This window comes from Pseudophryne corroboree, chromosome 5 (assembly GCF_028390025.1).
Source record: "Pseudophryne corroboree isolate aPseCor3 chromosome 5, aPseCor3.hap2, whole genome shotgun sequence".
NCBI classification, from domain to species: Eukaryota; Metazoa; Chordata; class Amphibia; order Anura; family Myobatrachidae; genus Pseudophryne; species Pseudophryne corroboree.
The window spans coordinates 615,281,468-615,297,554 of record NC_086448.1 but is presented as its reverse complement, the minus strand read 5'-3'; positions in this window follow the sequence as shown (position 1 = coordinate 615,297,554).

The following is a 16,087-nucleotide window of genomic DNA, read 5'->3' as shown; positions in this document are numbered from 1 at the left end:
ATTCATAAGGACCCCCTCCACCCTCCAGGTAGATCTATAGTATCAGGTTGCAACAGTATCACGTCAAATTTGTCATCCTTGGTTGACTATTATCTTCAACCATTAGTAAAACATACAAATTCTTATTTGAAGGATACAGGTGATCTGTTAAAAATCCTTAATAGTACTGATTGTAGGGATATCTATATCTTAGTGCAGATGTATCTACCATATATACCATTATACAAGAAACAAAAGGAATAGAAGTCATTTCATATTTTTTTAGATCTCTCTGATTTCTCTTCTGGTCTGAAAAATCTCATTGTGGAAAGTATCAGGCTTATTTCAAATAATAATTATTTTTATCTTAATGGTGCTTACTACATACAGAAGGTGGGGACCGCCATGGGCACCAGGTTCGCCCCCAGTTATGCCAATCTATTCATGGCATATTGGGAAGATCAAGTAATATGGCATGGAGACGTCCTGGGGGCGAACCTGGTGCTGTGCAATTGTTATATAGATGATTTATTTTTAAATGGAAATATGGAATCATTAAAAAAAATAGGATTCCCTCAATAGGAATGAATTCAATATCAATCTATCCTTTTCTATTAGTTCTGAGGAAATATTTTTTCTAGATCTCTATATGTAAAAGAAGGGAAATTGGAAACAAAGGTCTATAGAATGCCAACGGATTCAAATAACCTTATTGAAAGGTCAAGTTTACATCATGCTAATTGGTTAGACTCCATCCCATTCAGCCAATTTCTCAGAGTTAAAAGAAACTGTACAGAATCAACGATATATAAGATACAGACCTTAGAAATTAAGAATCGTTTCATAGGGTTATAAAGAGGACTGCTTAGATAATGTTTTACACAGAGTAAATCTAATTGAAAGGGAGGATTTAATATTGGGAATTAAAAGTAATCCAAAGGGAAACTCTGATACTCTTCAATGGTATTTTATTACAAATTATAATTCCCAACATAAACAAATAAAAAGTGTGTTTAGAAAGCATTGGAAAATCCTTAAACAGGATCCTATTATTGGAAAAAAATTACCGGTTAAACCTAGATTTGTTTACAGAAGAGCCCCTTCTTTGAAAGATAAACTTGTTCGTAGTGTAATGGAAATACCTAAACGTAGTAATATAAGGAGCCAAGGTTTTTACCATTGTGGGATATGTGTAATGTGTCGCCTAACAAAAGGAACTAATAAATTGAAGGAATTCACAGTAAATGAAAAAAAAACACTTAATATGTGATTTTATTACCTGCAATTCTAGAAATATAATCTATGCTATACAATGTCAGTGTAATTTATTATATGTGGGGAAGACTAGTAGATGTTTCAAAACCCGGTTGGAATGCGGTCAAGATCCCACCGGACGGAATACCGACACCAGAATCCCGACCGGCACAATCCCGACATATTCTCCCTCTGTGGGTGTCCACAACACCCATAGAGGGAGAATAAATGAGTGTGCCGAGTGTAGCGAGGCACCGTGCCCGCAGAATGGCGAGCGCAGTGAGCCCGCAAGGGGGTGTGTTGCACTCGCCCCCTGTCGGGACTGTGCTGGTCGGGATTCCGGTGTCAGTATTCCGACCGCTGGGATCCCGTCCGACGGGATCTCGTACTGATCTCGCCAGAGCACATACAGTATATAATATTAAAAAAGGTTTAGACACACATCCGTTATCTGCCTATTTTAAACATAATTGTGGCACAATTGGCATTGGGGGTCAATCCTACCTGTTCGCACGCTGCTGTTTTTCGCAGCAGTGCAAATGGGTCGGTACTGCGCATGCGCGGTGGCCGCAATGCGCAGGCGTGTCATTGCCCAGCCCAAGAAGAACGAAGAAAGCGATCGCTGCTGCGATCACAAGAAGATTGACAGCAGGAAGGCGATCCGGGGGGGGGCAACTCACCATTTTCTGGGAGTGGTGAGTCCAACGCAGGCGTGTCCAGGCGTTTGCAGGGCGGGTGTCTAACGTCAATTCTGGGACCGGACAGGCTGAAGACATCTTAGTGGATGAGTAAGTTGAAAGCTACTCAGAAACTGCACAAGCGTTTGCAGCCTTGCTATGCAAAAAAGCTCTCCCCCATAGGCGGCGTCTAGTTGATCGCACGGGCAGCAAAAAGTTGCTATGTGCGATCAACTCGGAATGACCCCCATTAAGTCTTTTTGGTGGATACAATGTGTGGATCCAACTTGGCGGTGTAGTGATGTAGATATCAGACTCGCCAAGTCAGAGATGAAATGGTTTTCATACTTTGGGATCTTTAGCTCCTGGTGGGCTTAATACTGATTTTGAAATCAAGTGGTTCCTTTGATATTTGATGAGTCTCTTTTACCTTCCTACTGAACCTCTAATATTGAATATTATTGATGTTTTAAATATTTTATAAAAAAATTATGTTTGTTTTTTATGTGTGGATCGCTACTGTACCATCCATTTGAAATGGACTAATGAGATGGCTAATTGCCAATTATCCATCATCCGGAACTGACACACATGAGAAATTGCTTTTGTTTGAAAACCGGACATTTTACAATGACGGACTCAGGTGGAACACAAAGGGATATATCTGATGTGCTGAGGAATGCAGACATCACATCCGGAAGTCACATGCGCCGCGTCTTTGAACAGAGGGCAGAGCTTTGGCAGCATCTATTCATTATGTTTGACACGCAATTTGGAAGGCGGACGTCATTTCTGCTTGAAGTACTTCCGACATAGAGGATGTGGGGTTATAGAGATATAAAAAACAGTCCACTGGGATAGTGTTTCATCATGGGTTGAGGTGTGCTAGCTAATTGCATTATTTTACAATATTTTGGAACAGATACTCCCTGAATGTAAATTACATTAATATGAAATACAGTTTGGAGTTTAATTAGGTGACTGAGTTATACTGTACATACAGTAATGATATATTAATTAATTATTTAACCACTTAACTGACGATTTGTACCCCACAAAATCGCTCAGAATTTTTTTTATTACTTAATAAAGTTTAAAAAGTATTTTTAATAATATATTAAAATATTTTATTTAAAAAATATATATTTAGAAGGTGTTTTGCACCCCCATCCCCCAATTTCCATAGGGCCCCATTATAAAATACTGTAAATTCCCACCCCTCATTGGCAATAGACCCCAGAATGGTCTTAAATCTTAATAATAGTACCCGTTCACCCCATTAGTAGTAAAAAAAAATTCATATTTACAGTATAAAGCAACTGCCCCACCTTGTTAAAACCCCTTTTTTTGTACCCCCGCCTCCTACCCTGTTGTGGGGATGTATGCAGGCCCTGGGGCGGTGTGTCCGCTCCCAGCACCAGACTCCCAGCAGAGGGCAGGGGATCGGGGGCAGCTTGTCTGTCCCCTGCGTTGGTGGAGCAGCAGCGACGGGTGTTCGGTGCAGGGACCGCATATTGGTTCCCTGCACCTGACTGGAGGCTGCGGAGGCATTTGAATATTAGCGCCCCCCGTGAGCCAACCACGGCTCACGGAGCGGCAGCCAATCACAGACAGGCGCGGCGAGCTAATCAGCGCTCGCCGCATCATAGGCCCCGCCCCGGCATCTGACATCAGATGCCGTGCGGGAGCCGAAGGAGAAGACCGCACGGATGAGCGCAGAAGAGCCGTATGGGAGAAGACGTCAGACGCGGGAGGAAGAGCTCCGGTGGCCGCTGAAGAGGCCAGAAGACTCCGGGCTCCTGAAAGAAGATGTCAAGCTGCAGCTGGCGCGGAAGAACGACAGCGGTGCAGCTGGCTAGGACCGGGTCAGCGGCAGAAGAGGGCGCTGGAGACCCCTGGAACAGGTGAGGCCTCAGTGAGGCTGATCTTGCCCCTTCCTCCCTAGACCACCAGGGAACGGGCATTAGGCCCGGGGGCACAGTTCAGGCATTAGGTCTGTGACGCACTTAGGAGTTTCAGCTGCCCCTGATTTGGTGGCTTGGGCATTAGGCCCAAGCCACGGTATCTGCATTTTTAGGCGGGCACTAGGCTGTGGAGTAATAACAGGCATTAGGCATAAGCTACAGTAGAGGGCATTAGGCCCTAGTTCATTTGTAGTGAGTCTACACCTGCACGGCAGCAGGCACTACACCGCACCGCCACTCTCTTACACTGTGGCCAATTTATTCTTTATTTATTATTAGTTTAACCACCCTCCGCCATAATTTAAATTTTTTATCCCTCTCCCATTAGTGATCTCCCCCACCCTCTCCACCCCTATGGGCATACGGTTCCGGTATGAATGGTCGACCATGTTATGGTCGACAGTCATTAGGTCGACCACTATTGGTCGACATTGACATGGTCGACATGGACACATGGTCGACACATGAAAATGGTCGACACATGAAAGGTCGACATATGAAAAGGTCGACATGAGTTTTTTAACTTTTTTTGGTGTCGTTTTTTGCGTAAAGTGACTGGGAACCCCAATTAGTGCACCGCGTCCCCTCGCATGGCTCGCTTCGCTCGCCATGCTTCAGGCATGGTGCCTTCGCTCTGCTACCGCTTCGCTCGGCACAGATTACCGTTCCAATCGTAGTTCACGTGGATCGTAAAGTATGGAAAAGTTCCCCAAAAGAAAAAGAAGTAAAAAAACTCATGTCGACCTTTTGATGTGTCGACCTTTCATGTGTCGACCATTTTCATGTGTCGACCATGTGTCCATGTCGACCATGTCAATGTCGACCAATAGTGGTCGACCTAATGACTGTCGACCATAACATGGTCGGCCATGTGAACGGATACCTGGGCATACATCCCCCCTGTAAGGGAGTGCAGCTGATTTCTGCAACCGCAGAGATCAGGCAAATAGTACTTGGTGGGAAACTAAGGGGGTAATTCCAAGTTGATCGCAGCAGGATTTTTGTTAGCAGTTGGGCAAAACCATGGCCCTCATTTCGAGTTGTTCGCTCGGTATTTTTCATCGCATCGCAGTGAAAATCCGCTTAGTACGCATGCGCAATATTCGCACTGCGACTGCGCCAAGTAACTTTACTATGAAGATAGTATTTTTACTCACGGCTTTTTCTTCGCTCCGGCGATCGTAATGTGATTGACAGGAAATGGGTGTTACTGGGCGGAAACACGGCGTTTCAGGGGCGTGTGGCTGAAAACGCTACCGTTTCCGGAAAAAACGCAGGAGTGGCCAGAGAAACGGTGGGAGTGCCTGGCCGAACGCTGGGTGTGTTTGTGACGTCAACCAGGAACGACAAGCACTGAACTGATCGCACAGGCAGAGTAAGTCTGGAGCTACTCTGAAACTGCTAAGTAGTTAGTAATCGCAATATTGCGAATACATCGGTCGCAATTTTAAGAAGCTAAGATTCACTCCCAGTAGGCGGCGGCTTAGCGTGTGTAACTCTGCTAAATTCGCCTTGCGACCGATCAACTCGGAATGAGGGCCCATGTGCACTGCAAGGGAGGCAGATTTAACATGTGCAGAGAGAGTTAGATTTGGGTGTGGTGTGTTCAATCTGCAATCTAATTTGCAGTGTAAAAATAAAGCAGCCAGTATTTACCCTGCACAGAAACAAAATACCCCACGATCAACTTGGAATTACCCCCTAAGTTCTTCCCTGGTGTATGCATCCCAGAATGCCGGCCGCACAGCAGTGCACATGGTTTTGCCCCACTGCTAACAAATTTGCTGCTGCGATCAACTCTGAATTAGGCCCATAGCCAGCTACTGAAAGATTATCTTTCAGCAGCCGCTTAGCGGGCGTTTCTGACAGGTCGCATCAGATGCGACCATGTCAGGATAAGCCCAGCCTGGTGTGCTCGCATCTGCAGCAACCATACCAGACAAGTGGTTAATTTAAGTTATGTCAGGTGTTTTCCTAGGTGCTTTGCAGCAGGTATGCTTGGTGAATGTCTCACCTTTAAAAGCCAAGGTGCTGTGAACTTTAAACCAGCTAGCATACCTAAAGTTAAATAGTAATGTGATAGCAATTGACATGTTTATAATTCTTTTGCTGTGTCTTGCCTATGTAAGATAAGCCACATGGGCACAGTGGTCACAACTCATGTTATTTATCAGCTTCTGTGTCCATGCGGCTTATCTTACATAGGCAAGACACAGCGAAAATTTAAAGAACGGATGTCGGCCCACCGTTCGTCGATACGTCTAGCTCTTAGCAAACGGACAAGTGATCAACCTGTGGCCCGCCACTTTATTGAGGCAAAGCATCCTCTCAACAGTTTGAGATATAGGATGATTGACCATATCCCAATTAACTGTAGAGGTGGGGACCGGAATCTAAAATTGCTAAGAAAAGAGGCAGGATGAATTCATAAATTAGATGTTCTCAGCCCAAGGGGATTAAATGGTGTAAATTATTTTTCTAGTTTCCACTAATGATTGTGGTATTGTTGGCTGGGTATTAGCTGTACAATGGTTTGCTAATGCAAGTACTAATGTTAATTTATGCCTAGCTTTATTCTCATAATAATGAATATGAATATGCTTTTGGCCAATATTCTATATGAGATGTGCTGAATCTTTGAGATGTGTTTGCTCTGTGGTGGAGATTTGTTTCCATTATATTACAGCTAGCTGATCTGTATCTAATTCTTTGCTGAGTATTATTTGTGCTATTCTGTGATGATTTGATGGATACTTTATTCTGTATACTTATTTTGACACTGGGTGCAGATTGTTATATTGTTATTGTGTTATTTATTAGTTGACTGGTTACCCGACACGTTTCGTTGCTTGGTTACCAGTAAACTCTGTGGACATGCGCCGCAAACATATGCGATGACGTCATCTACATGCACCGGAGACCCGGGCCGGGTTCCCACGCCCGGGAGTGCAATCAATTCCTTGTTTGATGTGGTGGTGTTTAGAGGGGAAATAAGGTAAGAAATTGTTAATGTCTGTATATTTTCCTGACGAAAAACTGATTAGAGTTTGAAACATTGAAAGACCCTTCTGTCTACTCTTGTTTTTTTGACAAGTGGTTGTGAGTGCCGCACCTCTGCAATTTGTATATATACACTGCTCAAAAAAATAAAGGGAACACTAAAATAACACATCCTAGATCTGAATGAATGAAATATTCTTATTACATACTTTGTTCTTTACATAGTTGAATGTGCTGACAACAAAATCACACAAAAATGATCAATGGAAATCAAATTTATTAACCCATGGAGGTCTGGATTTGGAGTCACACTCAAAATTAAAGTGGAAAAACACACTACAGGCTGATCCAACTTTGATGTAATGTCCTTAAAACAAGTCAAAATGAGGCTCAGTAGTGTGTGTGGCCTCCACGTGCCTGTATGACCTCCCTACAATGCCTGGGCATGCTCCTGAGGGATCTCCTCCCAAACCTGGACTAAAGCATCCACCAACTCCTGGACAGTCTGTGGTGCAACGTGGTGTTGGTGGATGGAGCGAGACATGATGTCCCAGATGTGCTCAATTGGATTCAGGTCTGGGGAACGGGCGGGCCAGTCCATAGCATCAATGCCTTCATCTTGCAGGAACTGCTGATACACTCCAGCCACATGAGGTCTAGCATTGTCTTGCATTAGGAGGAACCCAGGGCCAACCGCGCCAGCATATGGTCTCACAAGGGGTCTGAGGATCTCATCTCGGGACCTAATGGCAGTCAGGCTACCTCTGGCGAGCACATGGAGGGCTGTGCGGCCCCCCAAATAAATGACACCCCACACCATTACTGACCCACTGCCAAACCGGTCATGCTGGAGGATGTTGCAGGCAGCAGAAAGTTCTCCTTGGCATCTCCAGACTCTGTCACGGATGTCACATGTGCTCAGTGAGAACCTGCTTTCATCTGTGAAGAGCACAGGGCGCCAGTGGCGAATTTGCCGATCTTGGTGTTCTCTGGCAAATGCCAAACGTCCTGCACGGTGTTGGGCAGTAAGCACAACAACCACCTGTGGGCCCTCATACCACCCTCATGGAGTCTGTTTCTGATCGTTTGAGTAGACACATGCACATTTGTGGCTTGCTGCAGGTCATTTTGCAGGGCTCTGGCAGCGCTCCTCCTGTTCCTCCTTGCACAAAGGCGGAGGTAGCGGTCCTGCTGCTGGGTTGTTGCCTTCCTACGGCCTCCTCCACATCTCCTGATGTACTGGCCTGTCTCCTGGTAGCGCCTCCATGCTCTGGACAGTACGCTGACAGACACAGCAAACCTTCTTGCCACAGCTTGCATTGATGTGCCATCCTGGATGAGCTGCACTACCTGAGCCACTTGTGTGGGTTGTAGACTCCGTCTCATGCTACCACTAGAGTGAAAGCACCACCAGCTTTCAAAAGTGACCAAAACATCAGCCTGAAAGCATAGGAGCTGAGAAGTGGTCTGTGGTCACCACCTGCAGAACAATTCCTTTATTGGGGGTGTCTTGCTAATTGCCTATAATTTCCACCTGTTGTCTATTCCATTTGCACAACAGCATGTGAAATTGATTGTCAATCAGTGTTGCTTCCTAAGTGGACAGTTTGATTTCACAGAAGTGTGATTAACTTGGAGTTACATTGTGTTGTTTAAGTGTTCCCTTTATTTTTTTGAGCAGTGTGTATATATATATATATATATATATGGGAAGGTCTTGCACTCTCACAATAATAATGTCAACTGCTAGGGTGCCTATCAGGATCCAGTCACAGAAGGAACTGGGCCCATAGTACAATACAGGAAATCCCACTTTCGTGGGAAAAGATAGCACTCTCCAGACTATATTAAATAAAGTCAAAAGATAATTTAATGAAAAGAGTAGTCTCACAGTTCATATGTGGAATCAAACGATATCCATTAGTGTCCAACGTTTCGGTCCCCAGCGGGGGCCTTTTTCAAGGAAAAATAGTAATCAGCAGTGGCAGCAGTTCAACTTCTAATCAGCATGCAGGGAAACTGGAGACTTGGTGTCTCCAGTTTCCCTGCATGCTGATTAGAAGTTGAACTGCTGCCACTGCTGATTACTATTTTTCCTTGAAAAAGGCCCCCGCTGGGGACCGAAACGTTGGACACTAATGGATATCGTTTGATTCCACATATGAACTGTGAGACTACTCTTTTCATTAAATTATCTTTTGACTTTATTTAATATAGTCTGGAGAGTGCTATCTTTTCCCACGAAAGTGGGATTTCCTGTATTATATATATATATATATATATATGGAACATAATTTCTGAGGGCACTTATATTTGTCAGAAACAGAAATGTTAAACAGCAATATGGTATATGTAAAATGTATTTACAGTTTCCAGACAAAAAACATGATAAAAAACTTTATCCACATAGGAAATAGTTCCAATTGAGTTATGCAGAATATTCTTGCCAAATAGTTGTTAAAATGGTGATGTATGTATCAAGAACACACTTTCTGTGTTTTATATATGAGCCCTTACTAGCAGAAGGCTTTTCTAGAGGTGCAGCTGATTCTTGATTTTAGCGCAGTAGAATAATTGTTGTATGTGTATGTATATATATATATATATATATATATGTGTACACACTCATACAGTATTATTGTTGCAATGTTAATGTTGTTTGATATATATCCTAGGTATCCAAAATAATAGCATTTTAATTACCGACCGGTAAATCCTTTTCTCGTAGTCCGTAGAGGATACTGGGGTCCATTTAGTACCATGGGGTATAGGCAGGTCCACTAGGAGCCATGGGCACTTTAAGAAATCAATAGTGTGCACTGGTTTCTCCCTCTATGCCCCTCCTACCAGACTCAGTCTAGAAACTGTGCCAGAGGAGACGGACATACTTCGAGAGAAGGATAGATAAGGACAGTGGTGAGATTCCAAACCAGCACACACAACAAGAGGAAAGCCATGCTAACCAAACATGAAACAGGAACAGCAATAGCTGAACCAACATTACTTAACCAAGTAACACTGCAGAAAGAATGAAACACCGGGCGGATGCCCAGTATCCTCTACGGACTACGAGAAAAGGATTTACAGGTAGGTAATTAAAATCCTATTTTCTCTTACGTCCTAGAGGATACTGGGGTCCATTTAGTACCATGGGGATGTACCAAAGCTCCCAAACCGGGTGGCAGAGTGCTGAGGTTCCTGCAGAACTGATTGACCAAACTGAAGGTTCTCAGAGGCCAAAGTATCGAACTTGTAGAACTTAGCAAACGTGTTCAAACCTGACCAAGTAGCTGCTCGGCAGAGCTGTAAAGCCGAGACACCCCGGGCAGCCGCCCAAGAAGAACCCACCAACCTAGTAGAGTGGGCCTGTACAGATTTAGGAATTGCCAAACTTGCCGCAGAGTAAGCATGTTGGATAGTAAGCTTGATCCAGCGAACAATAGACTGCTTTGAAGCAGGACACCCAATTTTATTGGGTACATAGAGCACAAACAGCGAGTCTGATTTTCTGTAATGAGCTGTCTGCTTCACGTAGATTTTCAAAGCTCTCACAACATCCAGGGATTTTGAAGTAGAAGAGGTGATATGAAACGCAGACACCACCTTTGGAAGAAGTTGCTGACAAGTTCTGAGTTCAGCTCTATCTTCATGAAAAACCAAACAGGGGCTCTTGTGAGACAATGCCCCCAATTCCGACACATGTCTTGCCGAAGCGAAGGCCAAAAGTGTGACGGTCTTCCACGTAAGAAACTTTGCCTCAACCTCCTGTAAAGGCTCAAAACATTCAAATTGTAGAAACTGCAATATCACGTTGAGATCCCAAGGTGCAGTGGGAGGCACAAAAGGCGGTTGGATGTGCAGAACACCTTTCAAGAAGTTCTGAAACTCAGGGAGGGAAGCCAACTGTTTTTGGAAGAAAATGGATAAGACCGAAACCTGTACTTTTATGGAGCCCAGGCATAGACCCACATCCACACCTGACTGCAGAAAAAGCAGAAACCGATCCAGTGTAAATTCCACCGCAGGAAATTTCCTTTTCACACCAAGACACAAATTTTCTCCAAATCCGGTGGAAATGTTTAGACGTTACCCCTTTTCTGGATTGGATCAAGGTTGGAATTACCCTGTCTGGAATACCTTTCCGAGGTTAAAATTTGACGCTCAAACTTCATGCCGTCAAACGTAGCCGCAATAAGTTTTGATAGATGAAAGGCCCCTGTTACAGAAGATCCTCTCAAAGAGGTAGAGGCCACGGATCCTCTAGAAGCATTTCCAGTAGATCCGCATACCTCCTTGGCCAATCCGGAGCAATGAGAATTGCTTGAACCTTTTCCCTTTATATTCTTTTGAGAAGTCTTGGGAACAATGGAAGTGGCGGAAACATATACAGCATCTAATAGACCCATGGAGTCACCAGAGTGTCCACCTCCACTACCTGTGGGTATCTCAACCTGGAACAATACCGCGTAAGCTTCTCGTTGAGACGAGAGGCCATCATGTCGATCTGTGGAATTCCCCACTGACGTGTCAAGCACCCGAACACCTCCGGGTGCAGGCCCCACTCTCCTGGGTGGAGGTCGTGTCTGCTGAGGAAGTCTGCTTCCCAGTTGTCTACTCCCGGAATGAAGCTCGCGGACAATGCCATGACATGTCTTTCTGTCCAGAGGAGAATCCTTGTTACCTCTGACATTGCTGCTCTGCTCTTCGTTCCGCCCTGTCGGTTTATTTACGTCACCGCCATCACATTGTCCGACTGAACCTGGATGACCCGATCTTGAAGATGTGATGCCTGTAGAAGGGCGTTGTATATAAATAACCTCTGTTCTGTAGCTGAGGTGGAACTGGTACAATGACCTGAGTCTGTACCAGTTTTTAAATTGCATCCTGTAAATTTATACTTGCCTCTTGAGAAGCTGGTAAGCCTGACTTGAAGAATCTGTGAGGTGGGAATTCCTGAAATTCCAGTCTGTACCCCAGGCGATGAGCTCTTTGACTCAGGGATCCTGGAAGGATGTCGCCCATATGTGACTGAAATCTCTTAATTGGGCTCCCACCTGCCTGTCTGCCAGGCAGTGTGGTCCACCGTCATGCTGAAGGATTTGAGCAAGCAGAACCGGAGTTCTGTTCCAGTGAACCTGCAGTTGCTTGTTCTCTGGGTTTACCCCTATTGCCTTTGAAGGCTGTAGAAGAACCTTTGGCTTTATTTTTAAATTTTGCTGTCCAAAAGGACTGCAGAGTCGGAGCAGAGTAGATCCTCCTAGCTGGAAGGGTGGGGGGGGAGCTGCGGAAGGAAGATATGTAGACTTACCCGCCGTAGTCTTGGATATCCACGTATCCAGTTCATCTCCAAACAGGGCCTCACCTGTGATAGGTTGGCTTTCCACACCGTTTCTGGAATCCGCATCCGCAGTCCACTGACGTAGCCATAGGCCCCTGAGTGCTGAAACTGCCATGGCCCGTGGTGTGTGCATTGAGCAAGCCTATCTCTTTTATGGCCTCCACTATAAAATTTGCAGAGTCCTGTATATACTGTAGGAGTAAAATCATCTCACCTCTGGGTAAGGAATCTAACCCCTCAGTTAGGTTACCTGACCAATTTGCAATGGCCCTAGTGATCCATGCACAAGCTATAGTGGGTCTCTGGGCCACCCCTGCAGGTGTGTACAGAAATTTGAGAGTGGTCTCAATCTTGCGGTCTGCCACGTCCTTTAAGGTGGCTGCCACCGGGACCGGTAAGATTATTTTACGTGACAACCTAGATACCGATGCATCAACAATCGGTGCGTTTTCCCATTTTTTACTATCATCCTGATGAAAAGGGAAGGATGTCAGTAACCTTTTAGGGATCTGAAACTTCTTGTCAGGATTAATCCAAGTTTCTTCAAACAGGGAATTTAATTCCTTAGATGCAGGGAAAGTAGCAGAGGATTTCTTTATTACATTAAAATAAGATACCTCAGCGTCCTCTGTCATAGCTGCGATAGCTTCTATCAGAGCCTGTATTCCCTCTAACAAAGCTGCATTTCCTCCCCCCCCCCCCCCCACCCCTGAGTCCACCTCACCCTCCTCTGCATCTGATACATCATCATCACTGTCAGCCTGCAGGATTTGGGCCAGTGTACGCTTTTGTGGACAAATGGCAGGGGTCTGAGACATTGGCATGGCTACTGAATCTCTATTCATCAGGTCATCTACAGACTGTCTTAAGTATTGCGTCTCCTCATTTTGGGATAATTTATTTGAAATATTTGAGATCATCCCTTTTAATGAATCCAACCATACTGGTTCGGACCCACTAGCCTGAGAATGTGTACTATCCTGAGTACACTGTAGTGATCTACCTGAGTGAGAAAAACACTCCGCCGTGCATGAGACACACTCCTTTGACATTGAAAAATTTGAAAGAACACAAGAGAAAAGGTTAAAAGCACAGTTAACCCAAACAGAGCCCTCTAGGGAGACACAGAGTATGATGCAGCCAGCCAAGCCGCGCCCTTATAGTTAATTTTCAAGTTTAGCTGGGTCGTCAACTAGGTACTCTTAGCTTAGTATTCTAATATTGCTCCCCCCCCCCTTGCTATGACCCCCTGGGACAGACTGACGCTTCCCTGTCAGTCTGTCTGTGTAGGCAGCAGAGGGAAAATGGCACTGATGAGCCGCTGGATCTGCCCAAAGTGAAGCCCCACCCCCTCAATGGCGCGCGGTTTTCCCGGTAGTTTATACTGGCTGAGGTGATTCTGGTGCTTAACAGCAGGTTAGAACCACTGTAAGCGCTGTACCAGTGTGTGTATTGTTTGTAAAAAACGTCTCAGCTCGCCCCTCAGAGCGGTGCAGCAATGCTGATCTGAGCCTAGAGATGCAGCCTGCACTCAGAGCTGCACTCCTACCCTTGTGCCACCATAATAGCCGGCAACCCGCTAACTGGGATGCCGACATAGTACTCACCACTCTTCAAACTTCTGGCTCTGTTAGGGGTGGCGGCGTGCTGCGGGATTGTACGCTCGCCGTGGTGGGGCTTGCAAATGGTTCCCTCAGGAGCTCAATGTCCTGTCAGTGGGGAATGGGACCATTAACCCTACAGGAGGTTGGGCGTCCCCCCTTCCCCCCCTAAGTCCCATGAAGCAGACAGGCTGTCGCCAACCAGCCCTGTCTGAAAATAATAAACAGAAAAATAAATGCAGAAAACTCTTCAGGAGCTTCCCTAATCGTGACCTGCTCCTCTGGGCACATTTTCTAAACTGAGTCTGGTAGGAGGGGTATAGAGGGAGGAGCCAGTGTACACTATTGATTTCTTAAAGTGCCCAAGGCTCCTAGTGGACCCGTCTATACCCCATGATACTAAATGGACCCCAGTATCCTCTAGGACGTAAAAGAAAAGATGTTTTAGATTTATATATTTCATTAGATACTGTACTGTGGCCTTTATACATACATTAATAAATTCTGCTTTCCTTTTTCCAATATTTCTTTGTTGTCCTTCCATATGTCTGTATGTGGCCCTTTATTAACTTGATTCAGAGATGGATGCAGAACACATTGTTCCTGCAACTTAGGACTCAGCAGCAATGTATAAAAATTTGAAATTTAAAATTTGTATTTTATTTTTTGTACTCAGCACCCCATCCCCATATGTTGACATATTGACCCCCACATCTGTATGTTCTACAATGTAATCTTCAAATTGCCCCCATCTGTTTCTCACAACCCCTCATATGTATGTTGAAAAATGTAAGACATCTGTATCACTTGATATTGTACACGAGCACAGAACAGTTCAGTAAGGTTATATATGATATCTGCAACACACAGCAGTACAAAAGGACCCAGAATAGTTTAGTATGACAGTATAATGTAAATGTATCAAATGGCAATAGAAAGGGTACAGCATGTTAGTAGAGGTAGCATATAGGGGCACATTAAATGACAGTAGGGATGTATATGGTATCATTATCACATGGCAGTATAGCGAGCCACAGGAAGGTGCAGTAGTAGGTCTGTAAATGCCATCATTATTATATTACAAATTGCAAAACAGAGCAGTGTTTTCCAACAGATGTGCCGCGGCACACTGGTGTGCCGCCGCCAGAGATCCCTGTTGCCTGTCCCCGTCTGCTGCCATCTTCACTATGCAATGACCGCGTAAGGGCTGTAGCACACACTCCGGTTTTTCCCAGATGGCAAAAAGCCGGACAAACTTTGTCCAGCTTTTTGCCATCCGGCAGAGTCTTTCACATACAACTGCTTTGAGCAATGTGTAATGCTATGCGCATGCGCAGCAGCAGACATGGCTTGGAAAAAAAAACGTTGTGTGTGAAAGCTCCCCTTCACACACACGGTCCACTGCCTGCAAAGACGGCCCGGCAGCCGGACCTTCCAGTGGATATTTCCGGCTGCAACCCGGCAGCCGGGCCGGGCCCGTGCAGTTTGAAAGGACCCTACCCCTCACACTGTTAATTACAATACCGGCACGAGAAAAAGCCGTCCGGCTTTTTCCCAGCCGGCAAATGCCGTTGCGTGTGTTTCAGCCCTAAGAGTTGCCTGCGCTGCCCGATAGTGATACTGATTTACAGTATCACTATCGGGCAGCACAGGCAGCTCTTCCGCGGTCATTGTATAGTGAAGATGACAGCTCTCCTGCGGGCCCGCCTGTAACCCCTACGACATGGCATGACTCATAGGTCACATACACATCACCATCCCACCCGGGTAGTGTCTAGTTTCTCTTTGTGGCCCGTGCTGCTCTGCTCCTCACTGCTCCTGCCGCTAAGAGGGAAAAGAAGAAAAGGTTTGGGCCAGTGCTTTATGACTATGACAGACAGTGTGTACAGTGCCATTACTATGGGAGACAGTGTGTGTGGTGGCGTTACTATGGGGGTCAGTGTGTCTGGTGGCATTACTATGGGGGCAGGGCCGTCTTAACAGCAGTGTAGGCCCCTGGGCACAGCATTGCACTGGGCCCCCTACCCATCCTCCAGCAGTAGGTGTGTGGAGGGGGGAGGGGGGGTGCTATCAGTGGATGGTAGGAGGTGTTCTATCTTCTGCTCAGCATGTAGGACCTGAAGCAGTAATTTCTGCTAATTACTCCTTTACTGCACGGATGGTGGAAGATGGGGCGGGAGGGAGAACACTAAACTATAGAAGAGGCATTGGACTGAATGAATGGGCCCCGGTACATGACTTCCAGGGTGGTAGGGGGTGTAATAGTGTAATACA